General features: G+C 35.2%; 1 long non-coding RNA gene across 1 annotated transcript in view; it reads left to right on the forward strand.

The window, feature by feature from the left end:
- The window catches only part of LOC116216817, a 112,373-nt gene extending 91,951 nt beyond the window's left edge, over nt 1–20,422 (forward strand). Inside the window, exon 5 of the long non-coding RNA XR_004160325.1 lies at nt 18,859–20,422. This is a non-coding gene — a long non-coding RNA (uncharacterized LOC116216817). The remainder of the gene's footprint in view (nt 1–18,858) is intronic.
- The last annotated feature ends 271 nt before the right edge of the window (nt 20,423–20,693 follow it).

Here is a 20,693-nt window from a genome sequence, read left to right on the forward strand (position 1 = left end):
AGGGAAGTATTTGTAGAGCCAGGCAATGAATCAGATCATGGGGCTGATCTGGCTGAAAACTAATATAGCAAAAAAGATCAGTTTTCAGTTGGCTCAGGTAAGCCCTGCCATGCAAATCTGGAAAGAAAAGGTCCAGTCACCTTTTTCAGCATCATCCCATACACATCTTGCATTAAAGCAAGTCATGGAGTTGTAGCATCAATCAGGCCCAGTCTGGAAGCAAAGGGGTGGAAAAAGAAAACCTGCTGAGTCTTTGAAATACAGGATAAGAGCTCTCCTTTCATGAGTTAACTCAGGGTGACTTCAAGAAATATCTGATGTGCATAAAAGAGTTATTTGGATTAGAGCAATTAATAAACAATTTCTAACATAATTCTGAAAACTATTTCTTTTCCACTTGGACAAGAGGAATCCGCACCCCTTACTCAGGCCAACAGAGAATACCATGTAAGATCAAGTGAAAACAGCACTAAGTTCATCTTAGGTTGAAATAATACAGTTTCAGCAAAACTACATGGTAGAAAAAAATGGACTTTAAATTCTTGAACCAGTGGATGGAGAAATGAGCTGCTGGATGTTTAAATGAATTGGTTTCTGGAGATCTCATGCCATCCTTTTGAGCAGCAAGCTGTGCATTGCTTTTGATATGGTCTAGTCTGTCTTTAAAGTGCACATATTTAAAGAAAAAGACAACAAAACATGGGTGAGAATAGACTACCTGATCCCTCCTTCTTCTTGTTTATTTTCTAATAAAAAATCCTCGCAAGAGTCTAGATTTTCCAGAGTGTATGAAAGTGATGAAAATTAATCAAATAATCATAACATTTTATGATTTGTACATCTGTGCTTTCAAAAAAGCTGCACAAAACTTTTCCAAGCCACTTGAGCTTAGCTCAGAATGGACTCTTGGCATGGAAACTTTGAGAGTTCCAGTATATGTGGTATCATTCATGTCTGTTGACTTACAGAACATATACTATAGGCACTTCTCAGCAAAGATTCTGTGTTGTCTTAGCTCTCCTGGAATACTGATGTTAAATTACCTACACTATAAGAATTCATCTATGAATTGCACAGTGTATGATGCACTTCCTTTGGTGGAAGGAAAAGACAATACTAAATCTGGTAAAGCAGCATAACCTTGGAAAAGCAGTATCAGACTAATTCAGTTCTGTGCAACCAAAAGCCAATGGCCAATCAATACAAAAGTGTACTATCTAGATCACTAGAGGGGTGAAAGGACCAGGAGAAATAAGGAATTTTAAGGAATGATAACACAATGTTACCCCTGGGAAAAGGATATCAGAATGTGATCCTAAGGAATACTTCTGGTTATCATTCTAATTAGTAGGAACAGAAACAAGCAAATTTCTTTGTGAAATATTAGTTCATTTTAGAATTTCAGTTAATTCTTTGCATTATTTTCTGTTTAAAAGTGTAAGGCAGCCCAATATCATAAGCCTGAAAAACTTCTATTCATATTTTATTTTTAATGATATTCTTTAAATTAACATATTTATTGAAATGCTCCATTATGTTAACATTTACAGAAGCATAAATGTCAGGTTCTGCTACCAGTCAAGCTGGAATCACACTGTTCACTTGATGGAGTTACTCCAGCTGCAACAGGGTCACTAAAAATAGAGCTGCATCTTGACATCTTACTATATTCAGTTAAAAAATAATTCAGACATTGCATAGACAGAGTGAATTCTTTTTCAGCATAACAAAAATTAAGATTTCATAGAAATTCTGGTTCCAATGGGACAAAAACTTTCAAAATCACATACATTATTTATTAAGAACAAAATTAAATAAACATACCCTACCACAAGTTACTTTTCCCCACTATTTATGCATTATTCATCCATAACATACCCATGCAAGAACTTCTACAGTTAAAGAACATCCCAGATTTGCTCATACATGTTTTGTAAAAATTAATTACTAATCCTACACATTTTACCACCTGCTGTCAACATTATTTACAAAAGCAATGCATTAACAAAATCTACATATTGAAATTAAGAGGAAATGACTAAAGGATTTCCCATACTAATGTCTTAAGCATAGTATTAGCACATTATTTATCAATAGGATTTTTCTATTTTAAATGTGGTGTGTGTGCAGTTTGTATCAATCAGAATTAATGCCTCTGAATTAACCACGGTGGCCTTTTTCAAGATGTCATGTTCTTCATGAACATGGCTGGATTCATAAGCTGTTTTGCCCTACAAGTCCTCAAAGGACATTTTCATGGATTTCCTGACCCAATGGAAATCAATGGTTGTTGTTGTTTTGGGGTGTTCTTGTTACGGGCAGCACAGGGGAAAAAAGCCTTAATAGCATGGAAATCACAGGGAGTACTGAAGTAGAAAGTTTACCACCTGATTGCTTACCAACCACAGTGAAAACAGGAAGAGACAAATAAAGGAAGTCAGAGTATAAACTGATATGAATGTTCTAAGTTGTTACATACTGATAAGCTTTTTACACAAGAAGACCTATACCTGCCAGCTATACACAGTTTAATTTGCATAATCTAACTAAAGCATGTAGAGGAGAAGGAAAACAGGATAATTCTGAACCTAAACAAGTCAAAGGTTAGGGCAGTGACAAGAACATGGCAAGGAAATAATAATTCACATCTTAATTAGTCCATGTGGCTACTCAGTGTGTAGGTGAATTTTTACAGTCTTCAGACTGCTATGATTCTTCGTATTCAGAATGTGGTTTCATGTAGTTTCCATTATTGAAAGAATTTTGTATGATTTAATTTTCAAATTACAAGCATATAGCATTATGTGTTACTTTAACAACATGACTGGAAGATCATAGAAATGTAGAGGGCTATTTCAGTACGACAGAGAATGAGTACACTTTTTCAGTTAGTGTTTATAAGGTGTTCTTTCCTTGCCAATACATTACTGCACATATCTATATTAAAATAAAAAAAAAAAACAACTGTATTTCATTTTGACATAATTTAGTCTATAAATAAGTTGCTTAGAAGAAAACAGTGCATCGTGTTTTCAACATGTTGATAGCATGTCTATGATTGTTCTTATTGTTTTCCTAAATTATTACATTCTGGTCATTTTAATAATGATTTAAGAGGAGCTCTCAGTGAAATTCACAGAGTGAAAATATTTTGAGAGTAGGCAATATTCTCTCTTCCTATGTGAAGAGGTTTGGGATACCTTGTCTTAGCATTTGTCTTTGAAACCTAAAATATTAGTTTTCACTGGCTAAGAATTGTTTCCTCAGCTTTGTCAATAATATCCTACTGAAAAAGAAACAATTTTACCTCTGTTGCATCCTACTCAATCAAGGAGAAAACTATTCCCTAACTTTATACAATGCACACTGATTACAGTCATTTCCAGCAGCATGCATAGTATCAAAGTTGTCTTTATGTGGCACAAAACCACATTTCTGAAAAAAAAAACCACCAGAGAAGTAGTAGCATTTATCCCTAACTTTACCTCCTCCGGTATTTCTGCCTTGCTTCTGTAAAGGTGATTTACTGATCTCTTTTCTGCTGCCAGTGGTTGGAGATGTCTAGCAAAAGGAGCAAAAAGAGAAAAGAAAACTCCGACAGACAATGAAGCTAGAACTAAACCCCAATAATCTATGACTGTGACTTCAGACAGAGGATGTTTACATATCCAGCCCTCATAGAAAAGCTAAATGGTTGCAGCATTTTTTTTGCTTTGTAAGTCCTCCTGCATACTGTTAGTGTTCTTGTATTTGTATTTGAAAATGTAGTGCAATACCTTGCTGCAGCGTTCCATCTGTAAATGTCTTCCACATAATGCTACCATTCATAGTATCTCATATATGTATGAAATTGCCATAAGCTTATTGAGAAAGAATTTAAATGAAACTTTAACATTTGTCTTGAAAAATATTGGAACGCCTGTTCATTTAAAATATTCCCCTGTGAACTCATCATCCTTCTTTTCTTTTTTTCTTCTTATCTCTAAAATCTTCTTATTCAAACTGAAAGCAGAGCATTTATCATGATCAGAGGCATGAATGAGTTTCAAGAAGCATTTTTTCATATACCTTATACTTGTAAGCTGTCCTATATCTGAGAGATCATCATAATAGGCGAGTACAGGTGGTCCAGAGAGTATCCTTATCGCTTTTCATTTTAGGTCTGCCTGGAATGGCTTTAGCCCCAAATTTACTCAGATTTCACATAAAATTTGCTTTATAGTAACACACTGTTTTTAAGGTCACAGAAATATTATAATTGTTGTTTTAATGTTCTTTCGCTTTAAGTTAACTTTTAAAAAATCTAAAGAATTCAAGGTACAATTATGTTAGTCATTTCCCTAAGAGAGTTTAGCATTGTCATTTTTTTTTCTGAAATGTGTACCTTATGTGTTCATAAACAACTATAAGAAAATAAATGTTTTAGCTCTAAATACAGACTTATTTATGGCATACTTTTTTTTTTCCGCTTCTATTTTTCTTTATTTTAATATAAAACTATCATGCAAACATCATTAAATTTATCCTTGCACCACCCTTCAGAGCCTATGTGCTGCATCACGTCTTTGCTATGCGAGATGTTTCTGACAGAAAACAAAACCTGAAACCCATCCACAGTTTTTCTGTATACTCAGGTTCTTTCAGTAATAAGTGAGCAAATACAGACCAAAGTTTGCAGGTGCATAAGCTGCTGGGTATGCTTTAGCTATTGTAGATGACATCTGGTATACAATTTTCCTCTTGACAATATTTTATTTCCCATTCCACATTTTCTATCACCATTTAAACTAGAAAAGCAGTAGTGGTTAAAGATCTTTCTACCAAAATGATTTCTACCATATAGAACCTTGGTTCTTCATCTGAGCATAAGTATCCTATGCCAGTTTCTATTTCCATGTAAAGATATAAAAGTCTGGAAAACCATAATGCTTGAGGTTTCCCTTACAATTTTTACACCTTTATGAACAGGGGAGCAGATTCTGGAATCCACTCTAAATACAACATCTTAAAGAACAATTACAGTCGCAGTTAAGTACCTTTTATCTCCTCTTTTCCATACAACTGGTTAGTGAGGAAGTTGTGCCCTCTTCAGAGAGCATTCTGGCTTTATCTGCCTAACTGTGATGATATGGCTGTCTTTAAAAATGTGTCATCAAAACTGATTTCCAACTCCAAGGCAGGTTTATCTAAAGAAAATTATTCTCTTGCTGGATTCCTCACATATTCCGATCGAACCTTTGGCCTTTACTGAGTCCTGCAGTGTCATAAAGGAGAAGAGAGGACCCCAAGTCAACACGAAGCTTATGAGACCTCTTACAGCAAGGCATGCTATAGATGCGACATCTTCTAGACAGCTCATACTTAAATATCTGCATGATATTTTTTCTTCTTTTGGAATGTCATATGCCTGAAGCAATGCAACAGACCTCCTTGCTATATGTGACATCATGCTGCTCCTTGGTTGCCAGTTCCTGCTGGCCCTGCACCCTGTCTCCTGAAGCAAGGCAGGACCCAAATGTTTCTTCTCTGGAGACCTGGTCTTAGGTCCTTCCCTTCAAGAGTTATTTGGAATGATGTTTCTGTTAGTATTCATCTCCTAATTCAAACTTGTCTGTGCTGGGGTCAATGCGAGGCTGCTGCTGCCTCTTTTCCATCTTCTTTTCACTCGTGGGTCCCAACTATGGATGTTTGCCTGAGAAAAATTTCTTCTGAGGTAATCACATAGATGATTGCACAGTGCAATTTGAGACAACTATCCCTGGTCAAAGAATTGAGAAAACAGAATGGCAAGTGGAGTATCTATATGAAATGAGTCTCTTTCCCAATCTGAATGAGTACTTAAAATAACTTTGTTTACAGGATAGGCATGAATCAAGTCTGAACTGTTCTACGTTATCTGTGGCAGTAAGAACAAACTAACTGCTTTATCAGTTTCACTCTTTTACTCCAGCTCATTTGGTAAGAAGTAATAGCATTGGATAAGTTTTAATTATCAGCAAGAGTTGACAAGCATTCAGTGAAGTTGTGAATTACATACTATTGGGTTCTGTCAAATTCTTCTGTAGTGATAGAGAATGTTTTTAGGATATTCTGACCTTGTATTCATGAAAGCCATGAACAACTTCATTTCCAGACTGACGTGTGGCTTTGGAGTTAATTTTATTTGGTATTAGTTGTACTCTGGGTATAAGAAACAAAAACAAAACAAGCACAAGTGTATGTACAAATATCTCAGCTCTTGTATTTTAGGTATTGTAATTGCTAAGCCCTCTTCTGATTCTAGCCAATCAACCACGATAATCTCTGATTTTATTCTCAGCCAGCAGGCATATAGGAAAAACATGCTTCTAAAAATCATAGATCCTTGGATTGTCATATAACTAGTTTACATTCTATTTCTCAGTCCTCAAAATTACTTTGGCCAAAATAAATATACATCTAGACATGTTATGTTTTGAGCTGCATTGTTTTGATAACTCAGTTTTATGCAACTGATATTCTAATATTTTACTGTCATGTTTCAAATACAAACTTTGAATCTGACATGCAGCAGCTGCAAACATTTTCATCTTTTATTTCATTGCTTTAGCACTCTAGTAATTTTTAGATTTAGAACTTGTCTGCCAAAGTTATGTCATACTGCAGTGTTTGGCACAGGTCAAAACTGTGGTTTATGTCACTTTTGAAAATTTCTTCCTCACAATCATAGCTATCTAGTAAGTGGGCAAGAAAGTAAAAAGGATTAAAATGAGAGAGATCATTATGCAGGACACTGTAAATACTACAACATGGACCTTCCTTTAATTCCCATCCTCTGCTGAGTTGTCATTATGTTGACATTGCTGATCCCTTGTGCAAGACTGCACTCTTCCTGGATCTTCGAAGGAACCCCAGCAATGTGGTGAAAATCTCTCAGCTGAGGAGTAGCAAACAAATAGATGGGAGAGCTTGAGCCTCTTCCCAAAACAAGCCTTGCACCTCTGGACTTGGTCCTGCCACCTGACTTAATGGGAGGGCACAGGTAACTATTACCTCCATGCCTGCTACCTTTGGTAAATAAAGCCCTTTGTCCTGATGTATGACAGGCAATGTAGGCGTACTGACCTTCACCTTGCTTCTCTTTAGAGCAAATTTTGCCTAATACAGTAGTGGTTAAGTAAAAACCTTCAATTTGAGAGCACATAAAGTTAAATGCATGCCAGTGATGACCAGGCTCTTTTTTTTGTCAGCTTTCTCTATCAGGGTCCCAGGAATTTTGTAGCAGTCTAGGCTCCATTACATTACACAGTACTAACGGACTGAAATTTGTACTAATAATCTGAAGATAGTAGTATGCTAGGCCAGCAACTTAATTCTATACTGTAAAGGCTTCACTGTTCCAAAACACTGAAGTCATTCACTGGATATGGAATTAATCAAGTTCTCTTAGTAGACTGGAGTTTACATTATATTAAATATATTCCAACACCACACTGATAAAGATTAAAAGAAAAGTGTGTGCAGAACTTTGCTGACTGCATCTATCTTCATAGTACTAGGGGAAGGTTTTGTCTTTCCCCACCAAAACCTTGAATTTGAATACACTCTCAAAAATGAAAGTAGAAAGACAGGAGTTCAAATCTACTAGTTGGTAATTATTACTATTATTGAGTCCTGATGTCATCAATCATAAAAAATGGATTGGGTGTTATGCATCATCAGTTATGACTTTGAGCAGATTATATAAAAGAAACAGCCAGTAAATTAGCAGTTGAATTAATATTAATTAACAGACGTCACATTTTCATTTTTTTGGCAGAGTAGATCTCCACACTCCTTCACACTCCATAATCTTGGTTCATTAATAAGAATAAAATATAATGCAATGATCCCAAGAAGGTAACCCAGGTTTAGCCAAGTGGCTTTGCAAACAACACAGACGTCAGGCACTAGTGCAAGTAACACTGCCAAACCTCTGGGTTTCTTTTATCTTTGACTGTGTTTTGACCAAGGGCTGTTATTGCACAGGCCAAGGACAGATAGCTGTCATTTGTGCTTCTTCCCAGCAAACTTCAGTTTCCTGGGCTGGAAAACTGCTTACTGGATGACACAGCCCAGGGCTGTGCAAGAATGGCCAGAAACCAGACAAGGCAATCATTAATTGGTTCCCACACTGCTTAGGCAGCTATCAGACTTGCTCATGACCTGTCTATGGCATTGAACAGGCAGAATTTCTGATAGAGGCTCAGTGTTGCTCCCTCACAGATCTGAATATTCTGGCAAGGCTTATGCCAAGCACTCAACCATAAATAAAAAGCAAATAAAGAAACCTGAGTAGAAATGAATATATGAACACGCGCACACAAACACACACAAAAACAAACATTGGCAGAAGTCATCATTGAAACTTCATAGGTTTGTTTCCTTGCTCAAGCTTTTATATATCCTGTATGTGAACACTTACACTGTGTATACTGGCAACAATACAAAAGTTTTTTTTATATATTGCTGTTCCTGCATAACAGCAATAGAAATACTGAGCTTTGCTCTGAAGTCTTTGGGGCTAACAAAGGAAGCAGGTGCCCCAGATAGTGTGTTCTCAGCCCTTCTGTTAAGACAACTTCTGTGTTTCTTTGTGGCACCGCAAATAAGGAGTAGATCAAGGGATTTAGGCCAAGTGAAAAGGCACAGTCAAGTGAAACTTCATGATTTCTTTTGAGACCGAAGTGCTCTCAACTTGTACTGAAGTTTGCACTATATTCCTAAATATGAACTAGTGTGCACTACTATGCTGAACTTGAGCAATACAATAAGGGGATGATAAAGCAAAAATATGGAGGTTCTGGCACTTTGGGATCAAAGAAATTATGTGTACAGGAAGAAGTTGCAATTCCTGTTGTTGGGTAGAATATTTTAAAATCACTTTTCACAAAATGAAGCATACAAAGGGAAACTCAGGTTTTCATTTACTTTTTTATTTCTTGCATGTATTAAAGTAAGAAAAAGCTGTTGTTGTAATTAAGGATCTCTGGAGACATTTGCTCTCAATAAACCTCTTCCTTTAGGAAACAGTTCAACCGATCTTTTAAAATATTAATGATTACTTATGGTCCTTGATCACTATTTTTGAATAAAACAGCTCAACCTTTGCTTCCTTCCTCCTCTGTGACCTGGCCCCTGGCTTCCAGTAATATATTCTTTATGTAAATCCTTTATGTTGTTCAGGTTCATGGAGTTTTGTCTTCTAGTTATATTCTCCCAGGAAATTACATTACAGACTAAAAATGATTCAGTTGATTCAAATCTTGATAAGGCAGAATATGTAAAGGTGCAACCTAGCTGAATGCATCCTCCTGAACCTCCTTCTCCAACCCAAGCTGCGTGTTACAAACAAGCCAAAATGTTTGATTCTAAACACATTAGTTGTCACCTGCATGGATTCCCCCATAGTAAAGATGAAGCTTTTCCTGGAAAACACAGGCTAATTTAAAACCTGGACATGTTTGACCATTAAATAAATGCAAGTATCATTGGATCTGATTGCTAACAGTAGCATTTGGACAATATGATATAAACCAGAATAAGTAAATCCTGTATGGTATTCTATTAGAAGTACCTAGAAACCTGAGTTTGATGTGCATGAAAAGATGAACACCTCTAATTTTAAAAATTATTCCATTGCTTCATAATAAGTATTGCATTAAGTCACAGTTAAGACTTCTGAGGTAAATACCATGAAAGAAGATCTGTTTAAAAACAAACACAACCCAAAGCATTAATAAATCTGTATTAAAAAAATGCATTGCATACGCTATTTTGACAACGCTCTAGGGTAATTTCAGACTCTTCACACATGCAGGCCATTATGTGGAAAATATAATCAAACAACTACATATTCCTAATCACAGCAGAATGACACATCTTTACTAAACTCTTATTACAGATTTTAATTTTAAATTGCTTATTGAACAGACTTCAGCCAAAGATAAATTATCCATAAAAGCAAAGGGATAAGATCTTCAGGTACAGTAGCTACTCTAAGGTCAACACAGCTTTATGACTCCTGTCTACTCAAATTAATTCAAGACATCTGGTTGGCTTCTGGATACTCCACGAGATAATAGCATAAGTAAAGTAATAACTTTACTAATGTATATCATTTTTCAAGTCATAGAAGTTAATCCTAAGTTTTGTATTAACACTTTATCTATGAGCTTTAAATTTTGTCCATACAGTACACCAATGATAAGCTAAAACCTGTATTTATTTGTCATACATGGCTTCAATAAAACAAACATACTGCAATTAAAAATAAATAAATAAACAAATCGTATCACAGAATCCCTAAAATTGGAAGGGACTTTTAGAGGTCATCTAATCTAACTGCCTTGCAATGAACAGGAACATCCACAGCTAGATTATTCATCTAGAACTGCCAATAGGCTATCTTATTTTGAGATTTTTAATTGTTTGTTTAAAAAAATCACTCCCAGAAACTCAGATTTGTAAAGCTGGGGAGGGGGAGGTTTTGTTGTAATTCAGTAAATGCAGATAATAAAGGTAATAGAGCTAGGGAACTATAGATATTATTAGCCATGACAAGTCTGTTCTGTTGGTGATAACGTCTATTAGATGTGTACATTAATCCTTTGAGATTTAAAGCTGAGTTTTAGTACAGAAGAGAACTTGTTTTTCATGAAGTCAGCAAATTTAACAGCATGTAACATGCTAACACAAGAAGCATGCTGAGTCTCTTCTCAGCGTAAGTCCATTCAATTTGATTTACACTTGGTAGCCAGAAAAGATTTAAAATAGATTGTTGTCTTTATGCTTTAATTTTGCAGTGACTTTCAGTCTTTGTGATGATACCTGGTACCTCTGCTGACTATTTTTCTCTATTAATTCACAAAATAGGCACAAAATAGCCCACAGCAAAGCAGTTTTCTCTGAATGATCTAATGTTCATGTCTTATGTCTAGGATTAATATGATTCCACTCCCTAACTTCTAAACTCCCAGAGAAGGTCCAAGCTTATACAAATTCTGGTAATTCAAAATAGCAGCCCAACAGATGGTTATATTTTCTTAACTCTTACAGTTTACAATAAATGTTTTAGTAGACGATCCTACAGATTGTACCATTGGCTTTATCATTTTACATATACTGAAGAACAGCCTGCATGCTGCTGTTCATTTGTTCTTCAATGTAACGGTTCTTTGATTGTGTGTGTCTGCAGCACGTTTTACTGCAAAGACTTAAAGCCATGTTCCTATTATGGAATAACAAAATTAATTTCATTTTAAAATTTTCTAATAAAATGGTATTTTGTGTACAGAAAAAGAAAATGGCTACTTATAAACGCTTGTTGCTGCAGACAGGTAATCTGCTTAGTATCTAATCTTGATATACTTACTCCTATGAAGTACTTCTTCAATAAGAACCTAAGCTAATCAGTTTAAAAATGAGCAGCTCTGTTTCACTAGAGACCATAATGAATTTAACATCTATGCACCACTTATATATTTCAAGGAAAGGTGAAAATCCATAGGTATTCTTACCTGTACCAACTCCCATCTATATATAATGTCCCATCTATATATAATGATTTTCAGAATGGTATGACTTACATTCATTATGTTGTCATTACAAGCTCCATATTTTTTCTCTAGCTCCCAAGACTCTAAATTCCCCTAATGTTGCAGTCAGTATGTATTTATTATGCATTTAGATAAAAATTGTTCACATTCCTGTCATGTTTAACAAATAATAAAGCCCATAGGAGTTAAAGCCCTACTGTCTTTTGCCTCTCAGCTATAGTTGTCTATAATACTGGCAGTAGGCAGAGGCAGTCTGTTTGTTTATACTAGAAAAAACATCCCTAGATTTAGAAACAGTCAATGTCAAGAGAAATTTTGAAATGAGGATGCATCTTTATGCTGCATTAAAGCATCACCTTTGTCACCTAGGTAATATTCAAAGGCAAAATATCAGATTAGTTTGTAGTTCTAAACATAACTTCTGTCGTGGTTCAGAGACAAGCTGCAGTCACAATCTCTCTATCTTCCAAGTTTCCCTCTCCAGGAAAATTTGTACTCTGTGATCCAGCTGATATTCACCATCTATTCACCTATCCTTGCTGTATGGTTGTGCTAACAGACACTTCTTATTGCAAGCTCCTTTGATTGCCTACCAGTCTCATAAGAGTACTTTTTACCTTTCCTCTGCATTCCCAGATAAACTGTCCTGCCCCTGAGCTGGATCATCAGCGTTACCTGCTCTCTCAAGCAATACGTCTTGTAGGTTGTTCAAGGACATTTATTGTCTCTGCATTTGCTTGAATTACACATCACCGTGCAACCTCTGTAGGATTAGGATAGCTCTCTTCACATGTACTATTTTTTGCCCTGCCAGGTCAAATATCTGCAGACTATCTACTCTATGCTTAAGTATATGTTCACTAAAATGAACATTTCTTACAATTTCTTGAAATTTTACTTCTACTGGCCAGACGTTATTTTCCTGATATAAAGTCGCAAAACATTTTCCTAACTCTACCCACTGATTTGTTTCCAGTTTGCTCCTCCAAACACCTTTTTAATTTAGCTTTGCATAGTCAAGCTGAATAATGTCAAGCAGATAAATCAATGTAAACAAAACTTAGTTACATATTATACTATGCTGTTTAAACAGAAAAAAAAATGAATAAAAATGTACTTTGAGAAAAATAATATATTCCTAGACATTAGTGAGCAAAAAGATTAAATGATATTAAGTAAATTATTCACTTTTGTGAAGTATTTGCTCAGCCTTGCTAAATGTCTACAAGAAATATTTCTAGTTTTCTGCTTTGCAATTTCATATAATGGAACTTAGAAGGTGATGAGGAGACAAAAGAAAAATTTGTCAAACAAAATAACCTATGAAAAATACAAAGCAGTGAAACACAGAAGAGTTTTTCTGGTATTACTAAAACATAGACAAATTTGCAGAGAGCTTATATTCATTTGTCCCCTAGCAGAAATCACAGTCCTGAAATTGATTATGAAGTTTCTACTGTGGTATTATCAGGGCACTGCAAGATACTTCAAAATGACTGCTACAGTACTTAGCCTATAGGTAGCAACTTAGGTTCACAGGATGGAAATGGGCGCCTAAGTTCAACCTTTCCTAGACATGCTGATACCTAATTCTGAGTTGAAGAAAAGTACCTATTTTCACTCGAGGTTCAGAGTGCAGAACTTCCCATACAACTGGCATCAGACAGCCACTTTACTCTCTCAAAAAGCCTGACAAGTTTCATATCAATTAATCCACTGATTGGGGCCATTAAGAAGGATTTAGAAAATCAAGTTCCACATTTAGGATTTAGCTCTCTGCCTAACCTTGAGAAGGCTTGAAATGTGTATTTTTTATGTGCAGAATATCAGTGTACTGTAGCGTCAGCACCCTGAAATGGATCTGTGAAAAATGGCAGACTTTGTGTTAATATCTAAATATCAACTAACACAAGAATTAGAACCTGGCTGTTTTCATTTGAATCTCTCAAGCTTAATAGTATTTAGTATTCCCATCTTTCTTCAGAAGAATACTCAAGTGTGTAAGGGTTTTGTGAGTAGGCAGACAGCAGTGAAACATTTGAGATGCCAGCTAGCAAGGGCATTACTGAAACCAGCATCTTTCTAAGAGTAATGCAAGGCCCTGGTTTGCAGCCACTACATGGAGTTCAGTGAACTTCAACTAAATTCGGAACAGTTTGTTTGCATCTGAATAGCCTCTTCTGCCATCAGACAGCCACCTTGTCAAATTTCACTGGTAATGCACATTCAGGCAGCGTGCAACTGTGGATGACGTAACAGAAAGAGATTACTTATTTAAATCATATTTTCTAAAAGTGATCCACCATAAACTGCTACTTAGAACAGTGGCATGCCAAGTCTGACACACAGTTTACAAGCATTGATCCTGCAATGAATCTGGGGGCTAAACTGGTACCATGCTCAGTGCAAAATGTTTCTACACATGAAAATCCATTGAACTTGGATTTTTTTTAAAAAAGCATCAAAATTTAAGTTTAGATTTGGTGCTGCTCTGTAGTTAAAGTAACAGTTAAAACTCAGGGTAGCAGAAATTGAAGACTTTGGATAATTTCTCCTAAAAGTTAAAGGGACAGAAATGACTAGTAAAAAGAAGCAAAGGAAGGCATAGATTTATAAAGATAGAGCTTAACAGTTCTGTAGTCTTAGTGTTGGTTTTTCAGCTCGCATCATAGAGTGATTCTGCACAAGAAATACGTTGCAGTCTGTTTCTTTTTGATGAAAGACGTTGGAAGTAGAATAGTTGCAAAGCTGCCAGCCTTATTGCTGCAACTGTATATTGAGACTGCAGGTTTTCTGCAGTGACATTCGCTTTTTTTTCATTCCACAGACCAAGCATCCCTGTGCTAAACGAAATAAGGTGTAATTAAGCAAAAAATTAAAATGTTTCAAGACACTGTGTCATATAAATGGTCTAAAACGTATATATTATCAGAAAATTACCACTTAACCAAAGGAAACCTTTATGGATTATGAGCATGAGTCCTTATTTAATGGAAAAGATCCTTTTCTTGGCATTCTCACTGCTTTTCAATGTTATGTTCATTACAAAATGCCTAATCACCAGGTTAATATAAAGGATTACAGTAATCAATTATATTTAACTGGCATGCTACTGTTCTAAGTACCAGTTTATGGTGGATTACTTTTAGAAAATATGATTTAAATGAGTAATCTCTTTCTGTTATGTCAAAAACAAATTCGGAGAGATCCCATTTTTGCCTTGTATTGTTTTCTGAATTATTTTTGTGGAAAAACCCTCAGTCCCTACAACTCAGTCTCAAAATCTAGTACTTATTGTTTAGAACTTTCTGTACATTACCTACTAATTGAGGATCGGCAAAATGCCAAAAAATTAGTTGATTCTGCGTCCCATATCGATCCTGAGATGAACAAGACAGGTGAATATTTCAGACTTTAGATGGGCCAGTAAGAACTCACACTAATGTTCCCATGTAAGGCTTTCAGTATGAGGCATCACTGACTTTTTCTGTTCTAAATCACTCCAGTATATTTACTAACATTCTGTTACCCTGTTACTGTGTGAAATCATGACACCCTGATGCCAGTAATAGTTTTGCCAAAGCTTTAAGTCAAGACATCTGGGCAACAACTACTATGTTTTTTTTTCACTGGCTATGTTGAAACCAGTCTTGATCTTCCAATCAACTAAATTCTCCACAGAGCTTACCATGTAGCGTTCTTGCTGCAGAATAAATAATTTCCCAGATTTACCGAGCTGGTCATGTATGGTGCTGAATTATTTCCAGTCAGCCCATGCTATCTCCATTAAGAAGCAGAAAAAAAGCCTTAAGAGCTATTGGACCCTATCAGTTTTTACAGACACTTTAAACTATTCTTTTCACTGAGTAAATTTTTATCACATTCAGTGTTACATGAATCACTCTGCTTTTTAAACAATGTTTGACAAAATCAATGCTATGTGTATCATAAGGTTCCTCTTCCTCTAACCAACCTGCCAGTCAATTTTGAGTTTCTGCTGTCAGCTTCAACAACTTTATGAATCAGTGTAATGAAAAAGAAAGAAACTGCTGCTCATTTATGATCTTTGCTGGTCTCTTCCAACTGAACTATTCTATCCTATTTTCAGAATCCTGATGATGGTCTACATGGATAGGAAATTTTCATTTGTTGGCTCTGTTTTCAAATAAATAAGTAACACAAAAAATAGTTGATAACAGTGTAAAGGAGTACTCAAAAGCATCCACAAGAAGGTCTCTGAAGAGAGAGTTTGGATTATATGTAATGATGGGTAAGGCAGACAGGGTATTTGCATTACAAAATTCATTCTCACATGAAAACATAATTACAGGGCTCAATTTCCCAAAATACCAAATTCAACAAGGTTTAGAAATTCTTAAGAATGTTGGATATTATACAAAGATGCATTTTGAAATCTGTAACTGTTTTAAGACATAACAGTAGATGTAACCAGTGGATAGCTCCAGAAGCCTTCAACAAGAAGCAAAGCAAATTAGAATTAAGTTTCCTTCCGCCGGAGGCTGCTGTATATCAGCTTGAGGCTTCTCTATTGAGCTAATTCATCTACTTCTGTTTGTTTGGTGTTTTTATAATAACTTTTTCTAGAATTAACTCATTTTATACTGGTGGATCTATATATGAAGAAATTACACATGATTTGCCTCCTGTCTTCTGGTATTACATAATGTAGCAGCACCGGCCACATGGTAGGAGAAAATGTGAAATATGTGCCAATAGATGTTGTGCTGACACTAGTATTCTTGCCACTTCGTGCAAGACAAAGAAGGATACAGAAAACCAAACCTTGGTTTTAATGACACAATCTTTGCTGCTCTGTGCTTTCATATTGTTGCAGTATCAGTCATAGTAATGTTTTAATATTTGATTACCTAAATTAGGTAAATGAGAGATGCAATTAAAATGCTATTCTCGGCCTCTACAGTAATTAAGAAAATTAGAAGAGCAGTGGCTCAGCTCATATACTTTACAGGAAACACTGAAAAAAATAACATTACTGTCACCTACTCAAGTAATAAGTCAGCTGATTTCAACATGATTTAATCTTCCTATAAGCTATAACCCTGGGGTTATTGCAGGTTCATGTTTACTCTCCACAAGTCATAACTTCTCAAGCTAAAAGAAGATATATGTTCAATCAGTTTAAATGACATATAGTTAAAGTTCTCAAATTTGTTTTTACTGAGACATCTTTTTTTGGCTTGGGAAGCCTTGTCTCTCCAGTCAAGCGCAGAACTCCACTCCTCTTTGAATTATGGAAAGTATAAAGTCACTCTCATGCCCTGACACCAGTTTACCAGTCCACTGAGCATTATGAATCCTACGTCTAAAAGTCTTTGAGATATGATATATATATACATATATGTAATATATATATTTTATTTCCAGTTAGCCAGCTAGACTCCAGCGCAACTAAAATCAGAGTTGGTGTATGTCCAACAATTAGAGGGAGCTCTACCCTTTGGAAGGCCTTTGAGCCTGACTTAGAGCTATTTGAGAATTAGGTTTGCTGATTATTAGCTGGGATTATAAAATCCATGGTAAACAGAATTCTAAAACCTCCTGCCAAGCAGAGGACATTCACAGAAGTGCGTGTGATTTTTTTTCACTTCCCTCCTTGTTTACCTGAAGAAATAATTCTGATAACCAGGAGCTGGTAGTATTACAGTCAGTAGGCACTCCCATATCTACATGCTGACTTGTAAATGTGTGTACAAAAGTGACCTGTCTATCATACGAGTCCACATTAAACAACACAGACAATAGTACTTCTTTTAAATTGATATTATTTTCTATTCTTGCAGAAATTGTTTTCTCTTACATCTTTGTAGTATTAGAAATAGCTACTGTGAGACTATCTGAAGCACAATGAAAATAATGATTACATTAAATAAATAGTACTGAACATAATGACATAACAATGTTCAGAATTACATTATAATTATGACATAAAATAGTATGTAATTAGCATGTGAATTTCAGTAATTTGTTTTAGACGTATGTGTGCATTGTTTTCAGAAGAAACTTTATGAAGTGCAAACTTTTATCTGGCTCCTCATTCCCCTGAAGCTGCCAGCAACACATATGTAAACATTTCAAGTTGCTAACCCTTATTTGTTATTTAGATACTGTCTTTAAAAATAGATCCTGAAATAGGGCAACAGTCCCAGACAAAAAAACAGAATACTAAAACTGTAATAAGAATATGAGTTTATATATATATATGTAGATATATTTATGAAAAACAATAAAATGTATTATGTAGAAATAATTTACATATATATTCACATATAAATGTACACTATATATGCAAAAATACACTATTTAAAGATTCTTTTTAATAGAATACTTTTTAGTTTCTGGAGAAAAATCATCTCTGTCCTACTCACAGGAGAGGTAGACCAGCATATGAAGTGGCCTAAATGAGTAGAAAGAGCATGCTTTACTTGCAAGCTCTCTATTGCTTATTCTCGCTGCTTTTTTTAACTCTTTCGAACTTCTGTCTGCTTCTTCTCTTTCACTCAGTTTTCCTTAAAGGATTCAAAATGGTAGAACTGAACTTTAAACCACTGACATTCAAATAGTATCAGAATGATGTCAAAGGTGTTCACACCTTCCCACCAATATACGTTTATAGAAAACAACTTCTGGCTTCTCAAAATGTAAATGCTTGTTATAGAGAGAAAAATATGGCATAAAAAGCACATACTAAACAAAACAAGAGGCTTTACTCAGCCCCCTTAGCTTTCATGCAATTCAGAGAAGGTGCCACTTCCCATTTCACTCTAAAACCTGCTCAGGCTTTGATTTTAAAAGATCATGAATATAAGGTCTTGGGTGTCCTGCTCTCTTTCTCAAATCCAGGAGTGATCTGGGATTTTCACAGTTGCTGTATGTAGGATAATGAAGAAATACCAAGATTAAATTATTATTAGCATCAAAATAAAGACAAAGAACAGCAATAAAAGAGGAAAAAAAGCCCACCAAAATATTCTATCAAATAAAAAAATAATGTTTTTCTCCTTGGCAATGTATCTTAACAGCATTCATCATCTATTGCATATAGACTCCTCTGAAAAAAAACCCAAACTAAGCCCTTGAAAAGCAAACAGTAAAAACTGTCCATTTATAATCCTCTTATACATGAATGAAGGAGTAGAAAAGCCTGTTTATGTATGCAAAATGACTGTGAAGTTATCCAGCACACAGAAGTTTCATTCCTCTGTGATTTACATAATGTGACTTCTTTCTGACATTTTAACAGGCAGTACTTCAGCTATCAACCAACTCCCAGGCCTCTGAGCTCCTCATAAGAAACTCTGAACTGCTGGTGTGTTGAGGTAAGTTAGTATTACTCTCACAATCACATTCAGCTGCCATTGAAAACTGTATTTTCAGGTAAATCTGAGATTTTGAAAAATAAACAAGAAGTTAAACAAAAGTCTTCCTTCTTGCTGACATGTAAGAATGGACAAATTCCATTTCAGTTGCTCTCGGAAGGGTTTTGATTGCCTTTTGTATAGCTCACTTTGACTCACTTTTTTCTTTTTCTCACAAATCCATGTTTTCACATAGACAACACTATAAACCATAGTCATATTGGTAACATTACCCCAAAGACCCATTTATATTTACTTAATTTTAACAGAATATCTATGAATGAGATCACTCATTTCAGTGAATATTATTTATCCATTCACAAACAGAATCTTGTATTAATCATGCTTGTACCTGGTTTTACAGTTTTTTTGACTAATTTTTTTCAATTCTTAGAAGTTTCTTAAAGTTAAGATATATGTAATTGATATCTTTTAATTCTGCTAATTGAGACTAACAAACACAAAACTTTATTAATTATCTAATATCACATGGACTGCATCAGACCTTTTATGGTCTACTGTCATATACTCATCATTCAGCCAAAACTATTAAAATGAGGGATACCTTTTTAATGCTATTAACCTGAACATAATGCCAAGACCTTGTGGATGAAAATGACAACAAAAAAGCTTTAAACAAATAGAAGGAACCAAAAACACAAATTTTCTTGCTACTGACATAAAAGTCCACAAACTGTAGGTAATGAGATAGGAAGAATGAGTAGAAATACGATTACACAGGAGATGGGAGAACAAACGTGTGAAGGATTTCCCAGCCAGTTTCTTGTAAATCACACCTCAAAAGATCCAAGGATTTGTCAGCACTTACTTTATGTCAGTAGCAAACTTTGTGGAAATAACAGTGTTCTAATTCAGCACAGAAAAATCATCCATTTGTTATGTTGACATCCCTTGGATAACACAGCTGCTTGATTACCTATGCCATCTTTTCCCCAGCTTCTTAGTAGAAAACTATTAAAGCAATAACAGTCTCTGACATACACAGTTCTTGAGTGTGTTCGGTGTGTGAATCATAACGCATCTGAACAATACTCCCAGCTGGTGCAAATGTACGGACAAGCACTGTCCTGTAGTAGCTGACCTGTTCAGCTTTATGCTTTAGAAGACTGCTGCTGCTGCTTTTGTCTTCTCTATTTGCATTTCTCATGTTTCAAGGAAATATATTCACGTCTCAGAAATTCATTAATAACTTATGTTAGCATCTTAAACTGAGCTAACTGTTGACAATATACTCTATGCTAAAATTTCTCAAGCATCTCTTTATGTGCATTATTTCAGTAGGGTTTTTGTTGTTGCTGTTGTTTTGTTTTTTGTTTTTTTAAAACAAGTTTTACATTATAATCTGATCCTCTTCTTGGAAGACAAGATGTTTTTTAAAAAGAGCTTATTCAGCAGGTCAGCTATTCTAGAAGTTCATCCATTCTTCATTCATTTGTATAACTATTTTCTTTTGTACTTCTTCTCTCATTCCAATACATTTTTAAGAACTTTTGTTCCCATACCATAACTACTGAAAAATCTCACGAATCTCTGTAATTCCTCTGTGTAGTATTTACCCAATCATGTAGTGTCCAATCCAAAAGGCAGATCTTTACACTGAAAATTCAAGAGACGGAATGAACTGATGAAATGTTGAATGAGTTGAAAGCTGTAGAAGGAGGTTTCCTATTTTACATCAACCCCTGCTAGACAGTTATTT

The sequence above is a fragment of the Meleagris gallopavo genome, chromosome 7 (assembly GCF_000146605.3).
Source record: "Meleagris gallopavo isolate NT-WF06-2002-E0010 breed Aviagen turkey brand Nicholas breeding stock chromosome 7, Turkey_5.1, whole genome shotgun sequence".
NCBI classification, from domain to species: Eukaryota; Metazoa; Chordata; class Aves; order Galliformes; family Phasianidae; genus Meleagris; species Meleagris gallopavo.